Raw genomic sequence first — 26,927 nt, 5'->3', positions numbered from 1 at the left:
GGGTCAGGAGATACTGTGGCCACTGCAAGAGTCATGCAGTGCTAATTCAGGGTAGTCCCAAAGAGGTGAGTATGGGGCTTGCAGTAACCATGATCTCTCCCTGCTGCCCCAGATTTGGCTCCTCCATGCCCCGAAGCAGGTAAGGGGATTCCTGAGCTGGTGGGAGGGGTTTTTCTTAGCCTGGCGAGGCAGGCAGGAGGGGGAAGGGTTTTGAACTGAGCCTCTGATGGGAGTTTAAGGGGGGAGTTTTCTGAACCTAGTTGGGGGTGCCTGAGCCCAGAGCAGGGGGTTCTCAACTGTGTGTTTGTGGAGATGGCAGGATTCAGCGGGGCAGAAAGTGCTTCTGAGCCTTTGGTGGGGGTGGGGATTTTGAGTGAAGGTACCGGGGTTTCTGAGCTTAGTTGGGTCAAGCAGGTTGGGAGGCGAGTCTGTGGGGCAGAGACAGGAGGATGTTTCTGAGCTGATGGGTTTGGTTTGCCAGAAGCTCTGAGGGGCTGAGGAAGGTTCTGAGCTAGGCCTGGGCTGCGCTGGCTAACAGGACCAGCCTGGTTGGGAGCATGTTGCACTCCATTTGTGTTGGACAGGGCAATGGTGAATCAGGCCCTCAGGATTAGATTGTGTAGCCCTTCCTACTGTTGGTCCTGTTACTCACGAGAGCGGTCCCCATGATTTCAGTGGAGGGAGCATCCCGCAACAGGAGGAAGGCTCTGAGGCTCAAGCTCTGGAAGTGCTGAGAGTGGAAGTGTGTGAGCGCGGCAGGCGTGTCACTGTGATGCTGGTGCAGATACAGACCAGTGCTGGCATTTGGCTCCTGACAAAACAGGAGAGGACATAGCAGAGCAAGGGCCTTTGCCTGATTTTCTAACTCTGCCTTTGATAGTCACAGACTTACTAATGACAGCGCAGTCCCTTGAGTCTCTCTCTGTCTTGCACTGGATCTGGTCCATGGTTCTGAATAAATAGCTAGCCACATTCTGCGGAACAATGTGTTATAACTTGTGCAAGTGTACATCTGAAGTTCAGTTGTATGTCAACTGCAAGGGATCAGGCATGCACCTGGATTCACAGGCAAATCATATGTCTCTGAGGTCCTGACCCACCTTAGGGGAGGCGTGGAGTCCTATCAGTACAGCAGAAGCATCATGTGCAATGTGAATTAAGGCCTGGTGAGTTCAGAGGAAGCACAACTGCTGCTACAAGCCTGGAGTGCGTGCGGGGTGCACTCCTGCCTGCAGCTGGTCAGTTCAAGTTGGGAGGACAAATGGCCACATTGCACCTGTCTCCTGAACGAGGATGCAAAGAGTAGGAAAGTTCCTATCACTGCCCTGTCCCTTGTGTACCTGAGCAGCAGCCAATCACAATCCGGTCCACAAGCAGTAAGAGTTTATTGATTTACTTGTTTTGGGTAAAATACTCAAGCTTCCCAGATATCATCAAAGAGATGTTGCAACGCTCCATCTCCCTAAATGTACACACACACAGTAACTGGTCACTTAACTGCATAGCAGAGCTGAATAAATATTGGGGAAAATATTTCCCTGAATATTCATTAGAGTTTGAAAATACACATTGCTTTGACCGTGTTCTCTTTCTGCAAACAGTTGAGCCATCAAGCTCTGTGTGCATGAATACTTGCAAAAGGCAAATGGTAAGCATGGATATTTGCTGCATAGCAATTTGCAATTGCATATTCTCACTTGTAATGTTAGAAATGTGGGAGTCCTGTTGTGTCAGTCATTTACAGAAGTCACTCAGTCAGGAAACAGAAGCAGTGCCGCAGGGCTAATTCAAATAACCAACGCCATGTGAATTTTGACATTCATGTACTAAATATTCACAAGCAACTCTCTGTGAGCTATTCAGAAAGGGGAAAATTGGGATGAAATTCCCAAATGACTTTGAGTAACAATTGCATTCAGGTTTCAGAGTAGCATCCGAGTTAGTCTGTATCTGCAAAAAAAAAAGGAGGACTTGTGGCACCTTAGAGACTAACAAATTTATTTGAGCATAAGCTTTCGTGAGCTACAGCTCCTGATTTGTTTATGAATGTTTACTGTCTAGCCTCCCCATATAGGGGGTCTGGGTGACTAGAGGTGGATAATGGATCCTGGGTGGATGGGAAGCTGAGCTGGTGTGTAGTCGGAGCAGTATGAGCCCAGTGGCCTATTACTATTCCTCGGAGTAAATAGGAAGCAGGGAGGGAATCATTTTAGAGAGTATGACTCCCTCTGTGCACTGCTCCTGGAGGGTGCTGGAATGCTAATCTGATTGTTATTACACATTCTGGCCTTTTGACTCTAAAAATACAGGCGTCTTCAAAGCAAGCTGCCTGAGTTGCTTCTTTAGATCTAGGGGAGATAATCTGAGCAGGTCTGATACAAATACCGTCCAGTATTAGGAGGTGCTTCTGACAAGCCATTCCTTTACTCCATAGCACTAGGAGAATATTTGTGATTGCAGTAGGTCCATCACTCTTCAGACAGGTGACAAACACAGATGGCCTGCCCCTCTTGCATTGTAAATTTGGTATCTCCCAGCCACGAATGTTTTTCATCACCATCAGTTTTCCAAGGATGCACATAATGAGAAATGGTAAGAAAAATTGAACAAGTGTGAGCAAGAGCCAAAGGAGCTGTGCTTTAAAAAAAAAACCAACCCCCCACCCCCCAAACCTTTTAAATTATTGAAGGGCACTGGGTAAGATTAACTTTCTGTGCCCAGCCCTTATTATTGTTTCATTTCCCTGGAACTGGGAATTGCAAGAACTTGGATAAATGGGTTGAAAGGTTCTGTAGTTTCTCTATAACTAATCTAAATATCTCTTTATCTTTTGCTGAAAAGCTAATTTGTAATTTCCTGTGTTAATGCTGCTTAGTGAATTGTAATGATGCAGGGTCTGCTTTTCCTCCTTGTTCTTCAAGAACGCTGCCATCAGAAAATTGTGTGAAATCTGGAAACTGGCCATTACTCCTGCTTTTAAATTGTCAATCTAATAAGAAAACTCCAGAAAGTGTGTGGACCATATGGTCCATTTTTTCACTTCTGGGTTGGAAAGTTTCCACCTTCCTGGAATATGTTTCTTCAGGATGGGTGGATAACAGCGGCCATATTTCTTTTGTTGTAAAACCCATAATGTGGCAGGTGGTACGATTGCACTTCATTTCTGTGACCTATAATCCTGCATATGTTTTCATACTAAAGCTTGCCAGTCCATTCAAAATCCGTGCCCATCAGAAAGCTCTCCATCCAGGCTGTATCCCTGAGGCAAAGGCAGAGTAAAGAAAAGCTCTAACCCAACTTCACAGCCAAGTAGTTATGAGCATGTGGCCTGCACCAAGAATTGTCCGAAGCAGAATGAAAGGGGGCTGCTTTAGCAAATGGGTTTGGTGCAAGATAAATGACTTTGCAGAGAGCTCACTCTGCTGAGCTAAGGATATTTGGTGTGTTGCAATCACTGATGTGCAATTATCTGTGGTGTTTGGCAGCAGTGCCCAGCTGCTGTGGTTTCAGAAGTGTTACAGAGACCTGCTACTCATAGCACCTCTCTGCTTTGAAGGTCTGTTCTGCTGCACATGTTATTCATGGGAGTCTTGAGGCTAAATCTCAGTGTATCATAATGAAAACATGGTAGTCAGCAGGAATTTTGAGCTTTGTAATAAAACACAGAGGGAAAAGATTGTCTTAAACCATAGAACATACTGGTGGAAAACAAAATTGTTAGCCTTGCTTTGAATAATTGAGAAGCCCTTCCATTGAATATTTAATTACAATAATATTTAGTTAGCACAGTCCCCTGACCTTATTTCATACAATAGAATCTACTCGGGAGAATTGCTGTAAGGAAATGACCTGTGAAAAGAAAATATTTTGTCATATACCACCATTGATTTTTTTTATCAATCAGTTATTCAGCTGAAATTGGTTAATTAGCTTGGCTTCATTAAGACTCATTGGCATTTAAACTCAATGTTGCTAAATAATTATAGTTTTGTCTTCTGAGCCCATAACCCTGGGTCACCTAATTGTTATTAAAATATGTGTGTTCTGTTCTGTTTTTAATAACTTCCTTGAGAAAACCTTTAATTGAAAAATCACAGAGTGGGTGGTGTCAAACATTGATGACATAATGAGGGGACTTTGAGTTGGACTGAGGCTGCCTTCTCGACTGTGATATCTTCGTTTGGTGGTGCCTGCTTGGAGTTAAGTTGAAGGGAAGGAACTGTGTGAATTTGGGGGCCCAGATCCTCAAAGGTACTTAGGTAACTCCCTCTGATTTCAGGCGGATCTGGGCATCGGAGGAAGAAGAACAGTTGGTGACAGTCTAGCATCCTAGTACCAAACTCCTTACAAAACTCCCCAGCAAGCAAAATCATTTCCCTTCTCTGCAGTTCTTAAACCAGATTCTCCTTTGAAGACAGTTGGAGAGCTAGTGGAAGGAAAACCCTGTTGGGAGGGCAGAGGATTAGGAATAGTTTCAGATAATGATTGTAATTTGCTTGTTTTCCTTCACAATTCTATCCCGTAATAAGCAGGCGGCTTCCTTTCAAGGTTTTTGCAGTTGGAGAAAATACAGTATTAAATGTATTTTGCTTTTTTTGATTGGGAAATAGCAATTCCAAATGAATTGGGATTAGCACAGGCCTCAACTATGTGCTAGCTAGGTTAGTGAGAAGGGTGTTTGATACCTGGGAAACATCCAGTTGGTATTACCGGTACTTTGAAGCTGATTAAGTTACAATGTCTTATACAGTAGCTAAAAGTACAGCTTTGGGGACTGGTAGCAGGCTGTGGACATGTTCACCTCTAGGTCATTTACTTTAATCTGAGCATGAGTGTTTATATCCCTGTTTTGAGTAAAACCCTATCTCATGTAACACTGGATGTTCCCAGGCAAGTGTCTAGTTCTTTTCTGCATCCTGCTAAGCTTTTGGCCTGAATGGTGCCAAGTGTCAATGAGTTCCATAGACAAAATCTGCACTCTGTAAACAAAATACTTCCTTTGATCAGTTTTAAATTGGTTGCCTTTGATGTTGTCCTATACCCCTATCATGGGGTGTATAGACCCCAGACAGGTCTGGCATCCAAGGAGTTAATGCAGGAACTGCAGGCCAATGCTGATTGTCAGCTTCACAGAAGCTAGGAGAATAAAAGAGCTGCCAGAGGAGCCAGCAGGCTGGAGAAGGAAGGTCCTGCCAGCAAGCTGGTAAGAAGCTGTCCCAGAGTCATGGGAGAAAACCACTTTCGCCACACCATGGGTAGTCTTCGAGTTCCGAGCCATGCCCTTTGGTTTATGCAATGCAGCAGTCACATTTCAGTGCCGAATGGATGAGGTCTTGTGGCCGCATAATGATTCCATGGCCGCTTATTTGGACAATGTGGTGATTTTCAGGGCAGGCTCCTGCAGAAAATTAGTACCTATGTTCACAATGCTAGCCGCATCCCTGACAGAACGAGCCAGAGCCTCTGGCCTCCAAAAAGTGTGATGGACTACTGAGGGCCAGGAGGCCTTCCAAAAGATTAAAGAGGTTCTGTGCGGCCAACCAGTACGATGAACCCCAGACTTCGAGAGGCCCTTTATATCCCTGAAGTTGCCATAGGCACAGTGCTGTCCCAAGGATATGATGGTGCAGAACACCTGTTATTGTACTTAAACCGGACGTAACTCCACTGTGACAAAGCACATGCAATAATCAAAAGGGGGTGCCTTGTGGTGAAGTGGGCTAGTGAGACATTACAGTACTATCTACTAGGCAGCCACTTGAAGCTGGTGACTGCCCATGAGACAAACACAAGAGCATTGAGGTGGTACCTTAGCCTACAGCCTACAGCCTACAGCCACACTCCTTCCAGCCTTGGCCACCAAAATAAGAATACAGGTTTCTTCTCTCGAGAGGATGAAGCATCACCTTTGAAGAGAACTCTCCCACTTCCATGCAAAGTGAGGTCTGTCTTGGGGTGTGTAGACCCCTAGCAGCCAAGGAGTTAATGTAGGAACTGCTAGCCAGTGTTGAGACATAGTGTGGGAGGCAGTGGGAGTGTTGCCCCCTAAACGGCTTGGAATTTGACCCCCCCACAACATGTGGCTCCGTTGGCCTGACTGGAGCTTCCCCCCAAATATAGAAGTCAAACTACACCTATGGCCTCACAGCAGCTGGGGGAATAAAAGAGCTGAGAAGCAGAGGGGCGAGGCAGTTGCCAGAGGAGCCAACAGGCTGGAGAAGAAAGGCCCTGCCAGCAAGCCACCCCCAAAGTGACAACAACTCAAAGAAGGGATAAGCAAAGCCACAACTTGCAGAAGCCTACAGAACCAAGGGAGGTAGGAAGGAGCCCAGGAGACAGCAGGAGATTTGCTGAGGACAGATTCTGCCTGCCTGGGTTGGGGCCCTGACCCAGTGGAGTGAGTGGGCCTGGGTTCCCCTACATACCATTAACAGGGAATTAAGAGCCAAAGGAGATTCCAGGCCAGGAGCAGATATGCCCGCCAAACATGAGGGGAAGCCCGTACACTCCAGTGGGGCAGGAATTAACGTCCTCACCTCCAGAATAGGACTATAGAGATTCAGACAAGAAGGGTGAGCTGACTACCCCACTGATCTGAGCAGACTCTGCTCAGCACCCTGCCTGACCAAAGGGGGTTGGCACTGATGCACTGGGGCACCAGTTCACAACCTCCTTGTTCTTTTATTGTTTGCAGTGTGCTCTAATGGATAGAGCATGGCCTGGGACTCAGAAGACCTGGGCTCTTTTCTCATCTCTGGCAATGGCCTGCTGGGAGACCTTGGGCAAGTTGATTCACCTGTCTGTGCTTCAGTTTCCCTGCCTGTGAAATGGGATAATGATACTGACCCCCTTTGAAAAGAGATCTACTAATTAAAACCGCTAGATAAGTGCCAGGTGTTACTACACACTGTACCCCTCTTACTCTATAAAGTAAACACTGCTAATCTTATACATCTCTTCATATAGAAATCTTTCCGTGCTTTGAATCATTTTCATTTCCCTCCTCTACACCTTTTGTATTTCTGTTATCTGTCTCTTCTTGGAGATGCAGTGACCAGTAACGCATATAATGTTCCGGGTGAGGGTACACCCTAGCTGTATATAATGGCATTAGAATATTTTCAGTATTATTTTCCATCCCATTCTTTATCCATCCTGCCATTTTGTTTGTTTTTTTGACTGCCATCCCCGGGGAAGTCTGAGAAGTTACAGGTAGTTCAGTAGCCAGGAAGGTGGAGGAGTCGTTTCGTATATATTACCTTGTGGTTGTCAGCGCTGTGTGCAAGCTGCCATCATGCTGCACATTTCCCTAGCTTCGTTAGGTCCCTCTGAAGTTCCTTGCAGCCCCCTCTGTTCTTGGTTAACCTACACAGTGTTGTGCTGTATGCAGATTTTGCCACAGTGCTGCTCATCACCTTGTCCGGATCATTAAGTATATTCTGTAATACTGGGCTTATTACAAAACTGCAAGACACTTCACTGCTAACCTTCTGGCATATTGGAAACTGACCGTGCACTGTTTTCTGACTCTTAGCCAGTTTTTGAAGTCCTCTTCTTAGCAGTCTCTTGTGAGGGGCTTGGTCAAAGGCTTTCTGAAAGTCCAAATAAACTATATCCATAAGTTCTCCTTTACGGACATGTTCAAAGAATTCAGGTATATTAGATATAGTTACATTTTCTCCCAGATGAGTCTTCTAGGGGCTCCCTTAGTGCAATGACACGGCCTTTGCCCTGCACCAGCACTCAGAGATGATGAGTAAGGCTACATTTTAGTCACGGGTATTTTTAGTAAAAGTCATGGCCAGTGACCTGTCTTTGACTTTTACTAAAAACACCTGTGAATTAAACTTGGGCGGGGGACCCCGGGTGTTTGATGTGCGGGCAGGGGGCAGTCCAGGGGCACCGGGGGTGTTGGGGCAGGTGGCCCAGGACCTCTGCTGGTGCTGGGGGTGGGGGGGAGGGTTGGTGGGGCTGGCAGGGGCTCCCTACCCAGCTCCTATGGCCCTGCAGTTCCTAGGCGGTGGAGGGGCCATGGGGTTCCGCATTCTGCTCCTGCCACAAGCACCGGCTTCCACAGCTTGCATTGGCCAGGAACCGCAGCCAATGGGAGCTGTGGCATTGGGGCCTGCGGGCATGGGCAGCATGCAGAGCCCCCTGGCTCCCCTGCTGTCTAGGAGCTGGAGAGTCCCACACCCAGAGGTAAGCGTCCCCTGCACCTACCAATCCCCTGCCCCTAGCCCTGAGCCCCCTCTCACACGCCCAAAGTGCTGCTGCTGGCCCAGGGACTGCCCAGCTCAGGCTGCCCCTGAGCCAGCACCAGTCGCTGCAGAAGTCATGGAGGTCACGGAAAGTCACGGAATCCATGACTTCTGTGACTTCCGTGACAGACTCACAGCCTTAATGATGAGCCAGAGTGGGGAGCATGCTGCCCTGTCCTGAAGTACATCAGTGCATCCCTTTTTGCTAGCCTTTGATATGGTAAATTACCCTGTAATCAGAATGCTGCTCCCTGTCTCAGGGTTAGCCTCCACCCACCCTTGAGGTCCACTGTGTTAGCTCTGTAGGAGGTACCACTTCCTGTCTGGTTGATCATAGGTCAGAAGGTGCTGCTGATCAATGGGGCATACACGATGCTGAATCCTTCCTTCTGGAGGTGTCCCTTTCAGTTGGTGACTAACACAAGCAGCATTTCCTGCTATGCTGAGTCAGGTTGCAGTGTGTCTGGCACGTTAGCAGAAGATGGGGCGGTAGAGACATTAGTGACTAGTTTAGAGACACCTGGGCAAACAGAGAGTGTAGCCTCTAAGCTGCTGCCTTCTATTATCCTGGGTTGGCATAAATAATAAACAGAAGATACCACGGATAAAGCAGGAAGGGGCTACGATGACTATTATGGGTAGGAAGTTTGATCAAGTAGATAAGGCCCTAGACTGGGACTAAATACCAGGGTTCAGTTCCCTACTCTGACACAGAGGGTCTATGCAACCTTGGGCCAGTCACTTAATTTCCCCTGTTCCTCAGTTTCTCATTTGTAAAACGGGGTAATTCTTCTGTCCATACAGTGGCACTGTGAGGCTAAATACACTAATAAGTGTGTTGTGCTTAAATACTGAGGTGATGAGGGTGAGATGGATAGGTGGGATTGTGGGCAGCGCTGGTCTTGCTTTCATTAACACTAAAAGCCTCACTAGATTCAACAGAGAGATTCAGAGGGGGGAAGAAAGGAAAAGGGAACTGCAGTGACTGAGTGGAGCTTTTCCATACAATCAGGTGCAGGAGACAGTCCTTTTGATTACCGGAGGCCTCCACTTGGTAAACCACTTTCTCAAAATGCTTAGCCGCAGGGTCTGAAACAACTCATTATCGGCCTCACTAGAGTCCTGTTGTTATGAGGATAATTTATTTTGCTCAAAAGACATTAAATCATCGTGGAAGAGTTGAAATGGTATAAATTACTCACATCTTCTTCCACCTGAAAAATGAAAAAAACTCAATGGAAAAGTTATGCAGAGACTATTGTAATTGAATGCTGAACTTAGCAAAGGACTGGGCACGTACAGCATGTGTGGTGGGCACATATTGCATGATGGCACATTCGCAGAAGTGGTTTAAAATGAACCATTTCATAAAATCACAGAAAGGTAGGGCTGGGGAGGACCTTGACAAGTCATCACGTCCATCCCCCTTCACTGAGGCAGGGCCAAGTAAACATAGACCAGTCGTGGGCAACCTGTGGCCCGTGGTCTGCATGTGGCCCATCAGGGTAATTGGATTGTGGGTCATGAGACATTTTGCTGATGTTGACTGTCTACAAGCACTGCCCCCGCAGCTCCCAGTGGCTGCAGTTCGCTGTTCCCAGGTAATGGGCACTGGGGGAAGTGGCAGCAGGCATGTCCCTGCGGCCCGCTGTTTCCCACACTCCCATTGGCTGGGAACGGTGAACTGTGGCCCTGGGAGCTGCGGGGGTCATGCCTGCGGACGGTCAATGTCAGCAAAATGTCTTGTGGCCTGCAATCCGATTACCCTGCAGGTTGCCTACCACTGACATAGACCATCCCAGACAGGTATTTGTCCAACCTATGAAAACCCTCCAGTGTGGGGATTTCACAACCTCCTGTGGACGCCCATTCCAGAACTTAACTACCATTATAGTGAGAAAGTTTTTCCTGATATCTAACCTATATCTCCATTGCTGCAGATTAAGCCCCTTACTGCTTGTCCTACCTTCAGTGGACATGGAGAACAGTTGATCACTGCCCTCTTTATAATGACCCTTGACATATTTGAAGACTGTTGTCAGGTCCGTCCTCCACCCTCAGTTTTCTTTTCTCAAGACTAAACATGCCTGTTTCTTTAATCTTTCCTCACGGATCAGGTTTTCTAAAAATGTTATCATTTTCATTGCTTTCCTCTGGACTCTCTCCAGTTTCTCCACATAGTTTCCAAAATGTGGTACCCAGAATTGGACGCAGGACTCCAGCTAAAGCCTCATCAGCGCTGAATAGAGTGGGACAATTACGTCCTGTGTCTTACTTATGACGTGCCTGTTAATATAACTCAGTATGAGACTAACCTTTTTTGCAACTGTATGACATTGTTGACTCTTATTCAATTGTAACCCACTCTAACCCCCAGCATCCTCTTCAGCAGTACTGCCACCCAGCCAGTTAGTCTCTGTTTTGTAGTTGTGCATTTGATTTTTCCTTCTTTAGTGAAGTACTTTGAATTTGTCTTTATTTAATTTCATCTTGTTGATTTCAGACGAAGTCTCCAATTTGTCAAGGTTGTTTTGAATTCTAATCCTGTTCTTCAAAGTGCTTGCAACCCCTCCCAGCTTGGTGTCATCTGCAAATTTTATAAGCAGTCTACTCCATTATCCAAGTCACTAATGAAAATATTAAATAGTACAAGACCCAGGACTGACTCCTATGGGACCCCATTAGATACATTCTCCCAGTTTGACAGCAAACCATTGATAACTACTCTTTGAATATGTTCTTTCAACCACTTATGCATCCACCTTATAGTCATTTCATTTAGACCACATTTCCCTAGTTTTCATATGAGAATGTCATATGGAACTGTGTCAAAAGTCTTTATGACTTACTAAAATCAAGGTATTTCCATCTACTGCTTTCCTGCTACCCACTAGGCCAGTAACGCTGTCAAGGAAGGAAATTAGGTTGGCTTGGCATTATTTGTTCTTGACAAATCCCTACTGGCTATTCCTTATAACCCTATTATCCTCTAGGACCAGTGCTTATAAATTGATTGTTTAATAATTTGTTCCAGTATCTTTCCGGGTGTCGAAGTTAGTCTTACTGTTCCCTTTTTTAAAGACAGGTACTATGTTTGCCCTTCTCCAGTCCTCTGGGATCTCACCTATCCTTCAGGAGTTCTAAAAGATAATTGCTAACGGTTCCAAGATTGCTTCAGCTCGCTCCTTAAGTACCCTAGGATGAATTTCATCAGGCCCTGCATCTTTGAATATATCGAACTTAACTAAATAATCTTTAACTTGTTCTTTCCCTATTTTGGCTTGTGTTTCCAGAGATTTCCACAAGGTATCAGTTGTTCTCGAAATTAAAACACCAGCATATTTTAACAAATGAAGTTTAGGTTTTTGAAATTACAAAATAACAGAAATGGATATGTCATTCTAGGTATTTGACTGAATATTTTCAACTTGTTAAGGAACTTTCTGATTGCACTGTTATTGAAAATATGACACAGAGTCTCTTATGTGTAAGTGTGCAGTGTAATTTAATCACCTTTTAAAGTCTGCCAGTGGGTATCAATATTGAGAAGTTCTAGTGTATCATGATCTTTTGAGACTTGGGTTTTGGGATAGTTCCCCTAATGTACTGATGCTGGGGGTGTCAGTATATCTGTTGTCTCTCACTGAGCTAGCCTTTTAATAAATGATACAGAGACACAATTTAGAAGCTATAGTGAAAGCAGACAATCTTACAATTCAGTTATCAAAGTGCCTGTGAATCCCTTTTCAAAGGCTGATGAAACAAAAACAAATATTCCTCAAAGAAAGTTGGTCTGTGAACGTTTTGGGAATGCAAATGTGAAACATAAATTAGTGTAGACCTTTTGGTTCATTTTCAAAAGTTTGTATAAACTTACGATAAGCAAGGTGTAATACATGCAATTATTGAACTGTCTTTGTTAAAACAGTCTTCTAACTAGCAGAGTAAGAAAAACATTTTGGGACAAGTGCTTTTTAAAAAGTTCATATTTCTGGCAAAAAGCCATCAACAAGTTACGTATGTTAGTGGGGCCAAACTCTGTTGTAATGATATATATGGGCTTTCCGTATTAGATAGGAATGCAATGTAATCATGTGCCTTTCACTGTCAGATAAGAATGCTCTGGTACTTCAAAGTCATTCTGAGTTCACTAGGACTTCAGCAGAGAGGCTGCTAACTACAGTGAAATATCTCTCTCCCATCATGTCAATGCCACTTTGCCCAGCACACTGTTCTGTTGTGTTGGCGGGGAGGGGGAGGGGTGTTTGTGTGAGAGAGAGTCATGTGTAAAAGGGTTTAAGGCTCTTGGAGGACTTTCACCTCTTGAGATTTACTGTAGGTTAAAATCCAGGAATAGGCCATAGTTGAGAAAGGGCTCATGGAGTCATCCCGGTGGCGCGAGGTACCATCTTTGGAAGTGTCACCAAGAGATGGTGCTTAGCACATCTGTTGGTAGGCAGTATCGTGTTACCTACGGTCAGTAGAGGCTATAGATGTCTCAACATGACACATGAATGTGCTGAGACTGAAAAATGGTGCTTTTTTTTCCCATTCCCAGAACGAATTCAGGCATTTGTCTCCTCTCAGCTAGCCTTGTAGGATGCAGGACAGACTGGCAAGAACTGGGACCATCTGTGAAAGTTGCGATGGATGGCACCTGGACTAGTAAACACTGGTACACAAACATGAGAAAAACACCACATGATGTGGCATTCTTGGCAAGCTTTGCTTAGGAAAGACCCAGGACTGGAATTTCATAGCAAAGACTGTTGTCTGCCAGGAGTGACTATTAAGGTGCATTGGCAGAACTGTGCCCAAAAGCTTGCACAACACCTGCTCTGCTGGAGCCTGATTCCAGACAGTGCCTCATTTTCATAGCTATGAAATTCACAGGATATGTGTAAAATGTGATATAAACATGAGCCTGATTCTCATTCATAATAAGGCCCCTTTGCACTGTTCTGAAGCCAATAGAATCAGGTCAAGGTATGTTTATTTAACCAAAGATGCAAAAGAAATCATATGCGGTGGTGGTAGGTAAGATATTATTGACATCCTTCTATTAGGTTTCCCTGTATCTTCACACTAGTGTGTTGTCCAATGAGCAGTTTGGTCTCACATACTGACACTAAGGATGTCATTTGGAGCAGATATTAATAAACCTAGTAACTGCTGAAGCAGTAATTTCTGGTGTATTCAGGTGAATTAATTCCATGCCAGATCTTCCTAGGGAAGTACCCAAAGCTCCTTTAACTAGTTTGATCTCTACTTTTGTTTCTGTTCTGTTAAGTGGCTGCCTGCCTGCCTCAGCAAAACTGAAACAAGCATTAGTTGCAAAGCAATTAATAGAACTGATCCATTTGAACGGAGTTGGGTAGCACTACACCAGTAGTTTTCTTTTGAACTTCTTTCTGACTCCAATACAAAAGATACATTGTGGGAAAGGAGTTAGGGGTTGGTTTGCAGAATCAGAAAGGTCGCAGGTTAGGTGTGTTTTACACCTTCTGAGAATCAGGTTTTGTTTTCTGTCCTGATGTCTTATCCTGGTCATTTTTTAAATGGCTGGCAGAACTACATGTATGCAGGAATCTCTTGTGCTTAAAGGGCCTGGTCTGAAGCCTGTTGAAGTCAATAGGGAAACTGAGGCACAGAGAAGTGAATTGACTTGTCAAAGATCACCAGCAGAGCCAGGAATAGAAGTCAGGTCTCCCAATTTCCAGTCTACTACTCCATCCACTAGGATGTTCAGGAGACCATCCTGCAAACCCTTTGTGCACTTGGGAGACATATAATTAGGGAGTATGTGATGTAGGACCTCAGTCAGCCGGGGACAGTAATAAATTAAGAATAGTGAACACCCAAAAGAACAACCTCCGTGAGCAGTTTGCAGACAGTGAAAACTGCTTGTGTAAATCCCTCGGCAAATGCATTCTAATAGTGAACAATTTCAATAGCCAAGCTAGATTCAGGGATAATTGGCAAACAGGGAAAGGTTACAGATTCAGAATCATAAAGTGTTCATTGCAGCTAGTTTGCCTGGTACTAGTCAGGGTCAATGGTCCCGCTGCAGCAGCGGGAATCCTCATGGAGTTTGGCCACATGGAAACCTTTTTCAAAGGTCTCCCCTTCTCTGAAGATCTAGGATTTGGTTTCAGACCCAGAGATGGAGGTGCTGTGGCAGCAATAGAAGTGAGGTTTGCTACTGAACCCTTTTCTTTCTCCATTCATTTGCAAAGCCACCGGAGATTAAATGCGTCATATGTGCGCTGAAGACTTTGATGAATGAAAAGGAAACAAAAAGGAGGAATGGATGGTTTTCCCAGTCTGCTGAATCAAACCACAGAGCCTGGAACTAATGGGTGGCCCCTCAGTAGAGAGACGGTGCATTGAGAAGGACTGGTGGCAGGTCGATATGTGGGAAGCCTGGCCTGCCACTACTCAACTCTGGGTGATTCATTGACAAACCCAACCCTAGTCTCTACGGCTGTCAATCCAACTCCTAAAATGATGGCTCTGTCCCCCCATTTTGTCAGTTTTCCCTTTCTTTAGTGTTAATGGTTCGGTGCCAACATGTTTTCCTCAGAGGGCAGTGTGTTGAGACCTCCCTCCATCCCAGTGGAAACCTGCTGCCTCAGGCCTGGGACTTGTCAGTCAATGCCGTGTTTGACTCGCAGGCTAGCTGAAATGAAAATGTAAAGCTCAAGCTGCTATCAGAGCTTCTGTCCCTTGACTTTCCTTAAAGGGCTGTCACATTAGCTGTGAGGAGGAATAACCAAGCAACTTCACTTGAAGGCACAATAGGTACATAGTAATTGAACAAAATCTGTGCCCACGAGCCAGCGGCCAGTGAGGCCCTTTTTGCATAGAGTAAAAATCTGCTTAAAGTGAGTACATTTCTAGTGTGTCAAAAGGTGACATACTATTGAACGTGGCTTCCCAGTTCCCCAGAGAATCACAAACTGGGCTCAGGGGGCCAGGACCACCTTCCCTTCATGGCTAGTTGGAAGTAGGTTGCCAATTTTGGCTGGATGTTTTCCTGGAAGTTTCATCATATAACATAATCTTTAATTAAAGATTAATCTTTAATTCCTGGAGACTCCAGGACAATCCTGGAGGGCTGGCAACCCTAGAGAGTCTCAAAACTTTATAAGGGGTGTTTGTCCATTTCTTCTGTAATGTGGAGTCACAAAATGGAAGAGGTTGAGAACCCAGGTCTAGTGGACTGAACAGCACACGAACAGTAGAGTTAAAAGGAATACTCTTGAGGTTGCTGGGCTCTCAGGTTGCTTACTGTTTAAACAAATAAATAAAAAAGGTCTCTCATGCCAAAGCAGTGCGAACAACCAATTTCTCCATTCACTGGCTGATTTGAAAAAAAAAATGTTTTGGGTCAAACAAAATATTTTATTTCATTTTTGAGTTTTCAGAGAAGCAAAATTGAAGCAAATTTTGAAAGGAAAAGTCATTTAGAATCAAACAACCAAATAGATATTTTTGTTTTTCTGACTGAAACCATTCAGCACATTTGACATAACTTCACAAAACATTTCAATCAACGTTTTGGGGACAAAAAAAACCAGGTGTGTCTGAAAAATGTCACACAGCTCTAGTCATGATCTCAAACTTCCAATAAATGCATAGGAACAGATGGTGCCCTTGCCACAGGCCCTGTGTCTGGGTTGGGAAATGACTTTCCTCCCTTCTCCCTTCTTGTTTCAGAGAGAAGCAATTGGACCTGTAGCAAATTATCTCCTCCTTTGTCTTTGAACTGTATGGTTCATTTTCTGGTCAGTGCATGAACAATAGAGTTAAAAGACAAAGGGGGAAAGTAATTTGCTACTGATCCAATTGCTTCCTAATTTGCAACCTCCTGCTCTGGGAATGTCATAGCAGGTGCAAAATGCCGGCTTACCTCTGTGCACCTGGATCCAAGCTTTGGATAGCTCATGCAGGAGTGCGAGGGAAGATTCTCACTCCCATTTATGTTCTGTCGTGAGCATGCAGCTTGCAACGTGACTGAGCCCTCAGAGAAACGTGAAGCTATATTAATAATGAAAATGGGAGTTAAAAAGGATTTTATAGACTGCGGGTGACACAATTTATTTCTTCCACTATGTAACGACTTTGCAGTCAGTGTTCTTACTGCACATTGACTCCTGAGAACTCTGCCACCCGTTGACTTGACACTGGTTGGGAAATGGTAATACATGTAATGGTTAACTCCAGGCTTATGGAAAAGGGGAGATGTTAAATGGAGATGTGTAGTCAATTACATATGAGTATATACACGAGGAAGCTCCCAGTTCCCACAGTTATGTGTGATCATAATCTTTTCATATAAATCATGATTTATAGTTCTCCTGATTCAAAAGAATGTAAAAAGCTTACAAAGGAACTTTAAAAACAAAGACATTTTAAAAAATCCGATCTTCTTACAGTATTTGCCAAATCCTGAGTTTGGTGCTTTGGTTCTCTTCTAAAGCACCTGGTGACATCAAAAATAACTAATGACACCACAAGCATCTAAAGCAGGACATAATCCTGCAGTGCCTATATGATTTCTGAGTGTTTGAGATGCTCTCAGTTTCTGAATGTTACCTGGAACTAAAGGCGTGACAGGTAATTGAAGAGTGTTTTCATTTGGAAGTAGATTGCTTTTAGACTTACAGCAATTTTATTTTCTAACTCTTCATGCATTCATTTAAAAACTTGGGATCCTAAAGTAAAAACTCCTTAATAGTTCACCTTGAACGCCTTCTTAAATCTTGAGTGCATCAAGAGGTTTATAACACAGCAGCCACACAAACTGGGCGAAGAATTTTATTAAGTTTAGGTGAGTCAGAAAAATAATAATAATAAAACATTTTTTATGAAGTTGGCGAGAAACTTATAAACTAGGTGAAGTTTTACAGCATATGAAATTGATACAAGTTGTAAATTTGAATTCCCAGACTGGTCCTCAGGTCTTGTTCTTTATTACATGAGGTAACATTTCCCATTTTTAATAGTTCGCTTCGGCAGAGCGAACAGGGAGTTTTAGCTTTCTAAATGACCAGCAGTTAGTGTTTTGTAATAAAACATTCACCTGTCCGTAAGGTTCCATTGATTACTTTTACTGAGAAACCCAAGATCTGTGGATTAGTGGCAAATGCCTATTATCTGCTTTGCCTGTGTGGGCTAAAAACACATTGCGATGCCAGCCCTTGTGGAGATTCCAGTAGATTCCATTTGATTCCTTCTACTGGTTTATGTTGATTTGTATAGGTCACTGTTGCTTTCAGCTGGAGGATCAGTAGCTCCAGGGACCAAATGCACTAATGGCTGGTGAGATTGTAAACTCTCTGAGGCAATGTCAGAGGGTAGCTGGCCCTCTGAAGGGGTCAGGGGCCCAACCTACATCTGCCAGGCTCCACAAGGGGGAATGAGTCAGCTCAGGTTCACCTGGGAGTAGTTAACTCACTGAGCAACTGGGAGGCAGCTAATCAGGCAGGGAAGCATCCGGGCATAATAAAAGTTTCAGGACCTCAGCTAGAGGGGGAGGCCCTGAGGAGAAAAGTACCTGTCAGAGAGAGGATTACTCCAGCAATCTGGAGAGATGGTGTCTGAGAAGCCAAACCTCCCAAGAGGGAGGAGTAATGCAAGAAGCTGGGGAAGTCTACGAAGGAGAAGAGGGAGGACATAGCTCAGGGAGCAACAAGGGTCCTCAGCTGGAACCCAGTGGGGTGTGTGGCCTTGAGTTCCCTTACCTACTTCAGCCAGGGGTTTTTTGGAGGACAAGGTCCTAAACCCAGGAGATGTAGGGCTGGATTAAAGTAAAAGCTTAACTAAAGGTTTGTGCACACATGGGGGCATCACAGTGTAGCACTCTGGTGTGTGTTGCTAGTTGTGGCGCCTAGTCTGAGCTATGGGGCCACAGGGACAATCCCTACAGGTAGAGCACAGTGGTGGTTATAGCTGGTGTTTGTGTTTAGTTTCCAGTGCTGTGTAGGTTAAACTTTTTTTCTTCAAATACAGTTCTGCTCTGAAAAGTGGTCTTTGTAAAACCTGGCAGTGGGAGGGCTCTCACTGATTGTAATTCAGTGATTTGCATATCAGATTTGCATCATTGCTGGTGTTTATCATTACCATCGCACCTTGGGGCCCTAGTCATGGACCAGGACCAGGGCCCTGCTATGCTCGGTGCTGCACACCCCCAGAACAAACCCAGTTCTTGCCTCAAAGAGCTGATCGTCTGAGACCAGAGGTGATGGATAGCGGTGGCATACAAGGAAACCATCACCCACACTGGTCAGCATGAGAGGCAGTGGTCTCGGCAGCCTGACTATTAAGCTTTTTATTGCAGGTATCACACCAAAGTACGGTTTTAAAGGGGAATAACAAGTTTTGTGGCTGTTGACGGGGCTTCTCCTAGGTGTGAGAGGCATCGTGGGAGAAAGCACAAAGGTGCTTGTTTGAAAACCTAACAAGGGGACCATGTAGGCTGGCACCATGGGCCTACTGGAGGGAGGGTTGACCTTTTGAGAGTGAATGGAAGCTGATAGGTAGGTGGGGATAGATCACAAAGGGCCTTGATAGTGAGGACCAGCACCTTACATTTGAGAATGGGGAGCCCATGGAGGGATGCAAAGAGAGGTGTGATGGGCTCAAAACAATGGGCTAGGAGAACAGAAGCATTCTAAATGGCTATGGGTGGGGCATGATTGCGTTTAGCAAGGCCAGGGTGAAAGCTGTTGCAGTAAGTGAGTGATATGATGAGAGTTTCAGCTGTGTAGAGACTTTAAACCACCTTTATGGCAGCCCCAAGTCTTGGACTGACCAGGGGCTAAACTGCCCCCTGGTGCAAGTCAGAGGAGTCACAGAGCTTGTCTAGCACATGCCAGCTACATTGATCCCCTAAGGTCTATTCTGAGGGCTGGGAATTGTCAGAGCACATTGTGCTCTGGCCCTGCCCCAGCCAGCCCTGATATGGAGGAGCTGGTGTAAAATTAGTTATGCCAGGCCAGGCTTCTCCCACAGTGGAGTAAACCTCAAATGCCACTTTAGGGCAGCATTTAGAGGGGGGAGGATCTGGCCCTAACTCTTTCTCTTTAAAGAGTTCCACCAGTTAGCAATTGCTCACAGTGAGTTAACTTGCTTTGTGCAGACATGGTCCAGTTTGTTCTTTAAATGCGCAGATTGTGTGTGTGTAAAAAATAAAAATCTTTATTTAAAATACCCACCCCATGTATGTTCACGCCTAGTGTTCCTCCCTAGCAAATATTCATTTATGTAGCTATGGTGTTTTAACTAATTACCAGACTTCCTTTTTTCAAAAAAAGGCAAATTAAGATTTTTAAAATATCCTGCACTCTTGGGTCTATTGGGACAAGTGAGAAATTACTTGGAAACGAAATACTTACACAAAGAAACAGCAGTGACAGAAAACTGGAACTGGGCTGCTGCTGTGATCAGATATTCCCCACAATGCCCTAGTTGTGTCACCTTAATGGTGACTCTCGGAGGAAAATCATTGGACTTGTGCTTTTTTGGCTGCTTCATAGTGCATAACGATGACTTCAAAGAGATTTTTCAACATATGCCCTTTCTTCTGCTTTTTACATTAGAAATTGAGGTCCAGTTTAGGCTGGAAGACTCTCGGTGGCGACTGGAGAGGAGGTGTGAAATGGTCTTCTCATGAGAGCTAAGAGTCAAAGCTGAGCCCTTGAAAGGAGGAGTGGATTTATAGTCAGACCCTTTGTATTTTTTATTACACTTATTTAAATTTGCTGACTAATAAATGTTTTGGAGAAAGGATGGCTGTGATTTGGAGATGGGCCAAGCCCAGGAGGGGAAGGGGACAAAGGGGGCTGTGGACCTCCTTTCCAAGCATGCAGATTCTGCAAGGTGTGAGGGACCATTTTGATCCCCCTCTAAGGACACATCCTCAGCCATACTCTTCCTGCACCAGGGCTTGAATGGCAGGACAATTCTGCTGGCTATAAGATAATGAATTCCTGGTTATGGAGCCTTCCAGGGCGTTGGTTGCCTCCCTCCCACCCCCACACCTAGGGTTTCTAATCCCACAACACTGAATACCTTTGCCCTGCCACTTGCTCTGCCCCTTCTCTGAGGCCCTGCTAACTCCATCCCCCTCAGCCCCCTGTCACTCGCTCTCTCCCACCCTCACTCACTTTCTGTGGCAGGGGGTTGGGGTGCGGGAGGGGGTGAGGTCTCCAGCGTGGGGTCAGAAATGAGAGGTTCAGGGTGTGGGAGGGGGGTCAGGGCAGGGGTTTGGGGTGTGGGAGGGGTCTCAGGGCTGGGGCAGGGAGTTGGGCTGCAGGAGGAAGTTTGTGGTGTGAGCTCTGGCCGGGCAGCACTTACCTCAGGCAGCTCTCAAAAGCAGCTGGCATGTCTGGCCCCTGCAGCTAGTAGCTAGACATGCTGGCCACTTCTAGGAGCTATGTGGAGCCAGGGCAGGCAGGGAGCCTGCCTTAGCCCCGCTGCCTGCTGACTGGACTTTTAACGGCTTGGTCAGCAGCGCTGACCAGAGCTGCCAGGATCCCTTTTCGACCAGGTGTTCCGGTTGAAAACCAGATGCCTGGCAACTCTACCCACACCCCTGATTATGACAGAACCTAGAATTGGGACTGCTATCCCTTCTCTGTAATTTAGGTGTAACAACTAACAATGTACATCCTCTGAGACTTCCAGTAGATTCTCCAGCAGCACCAGGGAAGACCTAGATATGACATTCCTGATAGCTGAGAAAAATAAAAAGAGAAAAAATAAATGCCAGGCCTTATTTATGCCCCAGAGGACTGCATGCTGGCTTTGTGCCCACATGAGTGTGGGAACAGAAGAGCGGGGTTGGGGGAAAGCATGTGCTCTGGAGGAAAGAGCAGAGGAATGCGAATGGTGAGCTGCCACTGAGATGCTGTGTGGCCTTGGACAAGTCACATCACCTTTCTACCTCAGTTTCCTCATCTGTAAAATGGGGCTACTTGAGAATTAATCAGGTAATGTCTGCAGAATGCTATGGAAATACTCTGTGTTGCTATTGCAGTTTGTGTATGGGCACTGAATAATTTTGTTCAAGTAATTGCCTAACTTAAGAACAGGAACATGAGGGAAGGAAGAGGATGCCCAGAAGTCTTTCTCCTTGCAGCCCATGAGGACAGGCCAGCTGGAACCTTATGGTCCCCTGGGTACAACGGTAATAGTCACCTAAATGAGCAAAGAGGAAACTGGTTTAAGGCCTAGGTAGGGGAGCTGGCTAGCTGTGAAGGTGAACCAAACCAGCACCTCTTAAAAGGTTGTAGAAGTGGATGTCCTACCCATGTGCGGGAAGCACTGTGCTGGCGTATCGCAGTGCCACGCTGCCCCCAGCGCAGTTAGGTGCCTTGAAGGCACAATTGGGCTGTAAATATTTAAAATGCTTTATACATGAGTTGTTTCTCTTTTTGCCAGTGGTAATTTATTACACACATTAATGCTGGTAAATTGTTCTGATGTCTGGGTGTTTCTTTACATCTGAATGATACACATGAAATTTTAACCGGCAGCCTTTAAAATAAGGCCATGCTGGTCTTTTGTTTCCTTGCTTGCATGGTAGGATATCTTCCGAGTTTATTTAAGAGAGGGGAAAAGAGGAGAAAGGGGTCTGGAGAATTAGTGGCGTGTGGTTTTTTAAGCAGTTGAAATTCAAACCCATCTGGGTATTTATACAGCAAGATCTTCTAGATGAAGAATCTGCCAAGATAGTCATGTGATTGAGGCCAACATGAAACAAAAGAATTCATTTATTATCCAGGCAGGAAATTTGTTCTTCTGGATGTTGTAGCTACAGACATAACTATTTCATTTCCTTCGGTTCACCCAGATTAATAGCTTGTGCTCTTTTGTTTGTATGCATGTTTTATTTCTAAGCATTTTCTCTTGTCTGTGTATGAACACGAAGGTTTTGTGTGTGGTGTACTTGTACATCTAAGCCAGGAGTGGGCAAACTTTTTGGCCTGACGGCCACATCTGGGTATGGAAATTGTATGACGGGCCATGAATGCTCACAAAATTGGGGGTTGGGCTGCAGGAGGGGGTGAGGGCTCCTGCTGGGGGTGCAGGCTCTGGGGTGGGGCCAGAAATCAGGAGTTCAGGGTGTGGGAGGGTGCTGGGGCAGGGGTTTGGGGTGTGGGTGGGGGGGGTGAGGGCTCCGGCTGGGGGCTCTGGGGTGCAGGAGGGTGGGACCGAGGTGTTTGGAGGGCAGGAGAGGGATCAGGTGGCGCTTACCTCAAGCAGCTCCTGGAAGCAGCGGCATGTCCCCTCTCTGGCTCCTATGCGGAGGCGCGGCCAGGTGGCTTTGTGCGCTGCCCCATCCACAGGCACCACCCCTGCAGCTCCCATTAGCTGTGGTTGCTGGCCAGTGGGAGCTGCGGGGGCGGTACTTGGGGCGGGGGCTGCGTGCCGAACCCCCTGACTGCCCCATGCATAGGAGCTGGAGGGGGGACATGCTGCTGCTTCCGGGAGCCACACAGAGCCATGACACAGGTGGAGCGGGACAAGTCCTGGACCCTGCTCCCCTGCAGAAGCTCGAGGACTGGATTAAAACGTCTGAAGGGCCGGATTTGGTCTCCGGGCCGTAGTTTGCCCACCCCGAGCTAAGCATTTCTGTGAGTGTATGACTGGCCTTTGTTTTTACAGAGCTCTGAGCCATGTAAAACCAGTGAGACCCCATCTGGTTCCTTCACAATCGGTGACTAGTGTCCAGACATACACTCCTCTGAGCTTCCACAACAACCCATGGCCTCTCTTGCTTGTCTCCAGGGTATGACAGTCCTCTTTCACCTATTTTGACTAACTGTTTCTTCTGCTGTTCCCCCTAAATGATCCCACTAGAAGATGAAGAAAGCAGCAACGTGAATTTCGCCTCCTTACCCTGACCCAGAACTAGAGGAGACGTGGCTGAAGGGACAGAACCAGGCTCTGGTATGAGAAAAGAAGCAGAAGAGAGATTGCTAGTCATGGCAGTTTGTTAGAGGGATTGTAGGTGGGCCCCTGCATGCATGGGGCCCTGTGCTACAGCAGAGGTGGCATGTGTCTATGAGAGGGTGAATAAATCAGGAATAGTAGGTTTACAGTCTGTATAGAGAGGGTTGAGGGCACTGTTGATTCTCTTGTGGAATGGCACAAAGGACAGCTTGCTGACAGTATACTCTAGATTTCTCAGCCGTCACAGAAATGGGGTTCATAGATAGACTTGGAAGAATGAGATTTTTATTGACAAATGCTGATTGATTGCCCTGGAAACGGGAAGGCTATTAATGATCTATCCAGAAACCACTGGTCAGGGAGCTAAAGGATGATTTTTGGGTGCACAGGGGGACTGAGCCAGACTCGCTGCAACCTGAACAGCTGTGAGAGGGTGCCAGATGGTGAAGGCAGCCCTGGACAGGTGGGCAATGGGATGGCTGAGTTTCTAGTATATATGCACAAAGAAAAGGAGGACTTGTGGCACCTTAGAGACGAACCAATTTATTTGAGCATAAGCTTTCGTGAGCTACAGCTCACTTCATCGGATGCATACTGTGGAAACTGCAGAAGACATTATATACACAGAGACCATGAAACAATACCTCCTCCCACCCCACTCTCCTGCTGGTAATAGCTTATCTAAAGTGATCACTCTCCTTACAATGTGTATGATAATCAAGTTGGGCCATTTCCAGCACAAATCCAGGTTTTCTCACCCTCCGCCCCCCCCCCCCAACTCACTCTCCTGCTGGTAATAGCCCATCCAAAGTGACCACTTTCCTTACAATGTGTATGAAAATCAAGGTGGGCCATTTCCAGCACAAATCCAGGTTTTCTCACCCCCCAACCCCCAAAAACACACACACACAAACTCACTCTCCTGCTGGTAATAGCTTATCCAAAGTGACCACTCTCCCTACAATGTGCATGATGATAAAGGTGGGCCATTTCCAGCACAAATCCAGGTTTTCTCACCCCCGCATCCCGATACACACACAAACTCACTCTTGATGAAGTGAGCTGTAGCTCACGAAAGCTTATGCTCAAATAAATTGGTTAGTCTCTAAGGTGCCACAAGTCCTCCTTTTCTTTTTGCCAATACAGACTAACACGACTGTTACTCTGAAACCTGTATATATGCACAGACACCCTAAGAAATGTAGGGAGCTGGCTCATAATGGGTGGGTGTCTTGAGGACGTTCAAGCCAATTTGTGGTGGCTGGATGTTTCCCATGTCAGTATTGGCCTATCACTGTAATACAACCCCCTTCCACATACAACAGACTGCCAATAGTGAGCTCCCTCAGGGAGTCCATTATGAGGGGGTAGCCGTGTTAGTCTGTATCCACAAAAACAACAAGGAGTCTGGTGGCATCTTAAAGACTAACAGATGTATTTGGGCATAAGCTTTTGTGGGTAAAACACCACTTCTTCAGATGCATGGAGTGAAAATTACAGATGCAGGCGTTATATAATGACACAAGAAGGGAAGGGAGTTACCTCACAAATGAGGAGATGTCAATTCCAGGAGAGGCAAAGCTGCTTTTGTAATGAGCCAGCCAGTCCCTATTCAAGCCCAAATCAATGGTGTTAAATTTGCAAATGAAATTTAGTTCTGCTGTTTCTCTTTGAAGTCTGTTTCTGAAGTTTTTTTGTTCAAGTAAGGCCACTTTCAAATCTGTTATAGAATGTCCAGGAAGATTGAAGTGTTCTACTGGCTTTTGTATGTTACCATTCTTGATGTCCGATTTGTGTCCATTTATTCCTTTGCGTACATGGCAGAGGGGCATTGCTGACACATGATGACATATATCACATTAGTAGACGTGCAGGTGAATGAGTCCCTGATGGTGTGGCTGATGTGGTTGGGTCCTCTGATGGTGTCGCTAGAGTAGATATGGGGACAAAGTAGGCAACGAGGTTTGCTACAGGGATTGGTTCCTGGGTTAGTGTTTCTGTGGTGTGGTGTGGAGTCAGAAACAGACTTCAAAGAGAAACAGCAGAACTGTTACCACTTTAAAAATGAGCAGAGTTAGCATTGCACAGAACAGAATTATGTGTGTTCCTGAAACCATATCTCACTTACCATACACGTTAGACACAGGCAGGCCCAGGGGGCCGTTAGCTCTGGTGATTGGACTTGCAGGTTGCAATAGAACTGGAAGATACTGCTTTGATGGCCTGGTTCCTGGGGTAATGTAGGAAATCTGTGTTTAGGAGAGGCTGCTTTGATTCTGCATTCAACTCTGTGGGCACAAGACAGAAGCCAGTGTGAACTAAAGCCTAACGCAGCCACAAAACCCAAGCTGAGCTGGGACTAGGTCTCTGAAGAGACATTTGTAAGTCTGTGGCTTTAAAATTGCTGGGGGTGGTGGTCCTCTCCCCTCCCCCCGCCCCCAGGTTTTCCACCTCACTCCATAGCTGCTTTTCTCTTTCCCTTTGGCTTCCCATCATCACCCAGATGCTTCAGAAACAGTTTAATAATACAGCCAGTTTTCTGACTCCTGCTCAGTGTCTAATCTCCCAATCTTCAAAGTGAAAAGGGCAATTCTAATACCTCCACCAGTATTCTGGATCCCTCCCAGTCACACTTCCTACCAGACACAGAGAGCTCTGGATGTGCCAGTGGACGATCTCCTAGCCATGGTGGACAGCAGGTATATGTTTGTACAGCACATGGTCCATGTACAGCACTTAGTCCTGGTCCATGACTAAGACTCCTAGGTGCTACTGATAACAAACTTTGGATTGATCAGCAGCATTTGACCAACCATGAGGCTAGAGATTATACCATCAAAGTGCCTTAGACTAGCGAGGATAACCAGAAACATGCAGAGAAAATAGTGTATGTTCCTCTTGGACAAGACCCAGAGAGTTAGGGTGAACAATTGTATCTCCACCTCTGGACCACCGATACTATAGTAATAGGTGGCATAGATAGACAGACAGGTATGCACCTGTGGATCCCCACAGGCTCTACCTTCTCCATCTTCAGTATTTGTGTAGAAGCACTAGGGGAATGGAACCCCACCATATTCAAACATCTGCAGTACATTGACATGTATCTTCACACGGCTGCTATCTCCAAGCTATTCCAATGGCTAAGTCAGATCAGCAGGTGGAGGAAGAACAGGTAGCTGAAACTGAGCCCGAGGCAAGACTGATCCTGGCAGGGGGCGAGATGCTTTGGAGAACTAGTAGGCACCCTGTTATCAGGTGCCACTGGTGGAATCAGCTCCCAGAGCGATTAATGGGTGTATACCTTTGGGGATCTCGGATTAAGGAGGAATCCAGAAGGACTCCAATGGTCAGAATGACCATCTCTCACTCTCAGCTAGCCAGAGCCCTGCATCCTATACTATTGATTCTGGACCTGGCCATGGTGATCCATGCTCTTGTGATTTACAAGCTTGATTACTGAATGCCCTATACTTGGCAAGCTCTGGGAAAAATTGTAGCTAGTCCAACATGCTGTATGCTGCTTGTGCCTAATACTGGTGCACACAAACACATTACTCTACTGCTCTGATCACCCACTGGATTGCTGCTGAGTATTGGTATTGGGTTGAGGTCATGGTCCTACACCAGGGTCTTCCACAACAGCTGGGCTCCCCACAAGAGTTAAATCAGTGGGAGCTGGAGACAAGTGGTCTCTCTGCAGCCAGC

The 26,927-nt window shown here is 45.8% G+C and overlaps 1 protein-coding gene across 12 annotated transcripts in view; it reads left to right on the top strand.

Moving 5' to 3' along the window:
- EPHB1 (EPH receptor B1) overlaps positions 1–26,927 on the top strand; it is a 342,330-nt gene that overhangs the window by 17,176 nt on the left and 298,227 nt on the right. Inside the window, exon 1 of one of the 12 annotated variants that reach the window (XR_012160841.2) lies at positions 22,849–23,055. The exons of the other annotated variants lie outside the window; for them this stretch is intronic. The gene's annotated coding sequence lies outside the window, so the exon portion shown is untranslated. Of the gene's footprint in view, positions 1–22,848; positions 23,056–26,927 lie in introns of those variants that run through there. 12 annotated transcript variants of the gene reach the window in all.

This window comes from Lepidochelys kempii, chromosome 9 (assembly GCF_965140285.1).
Source record: "Lepidochelys kempii isolate rLepKem1 chromosome 9, rLepKem1.hap1, whole genome shotgun sequence".
NCBI lineage: Eukaryota > Metazoa > Chordata > Testudines > Cheloniidae > Lepidochelys > Lepidochelys kempii.
This window is presented reverse-complemented; position numbering and strand designations above follow the sequence as displayed.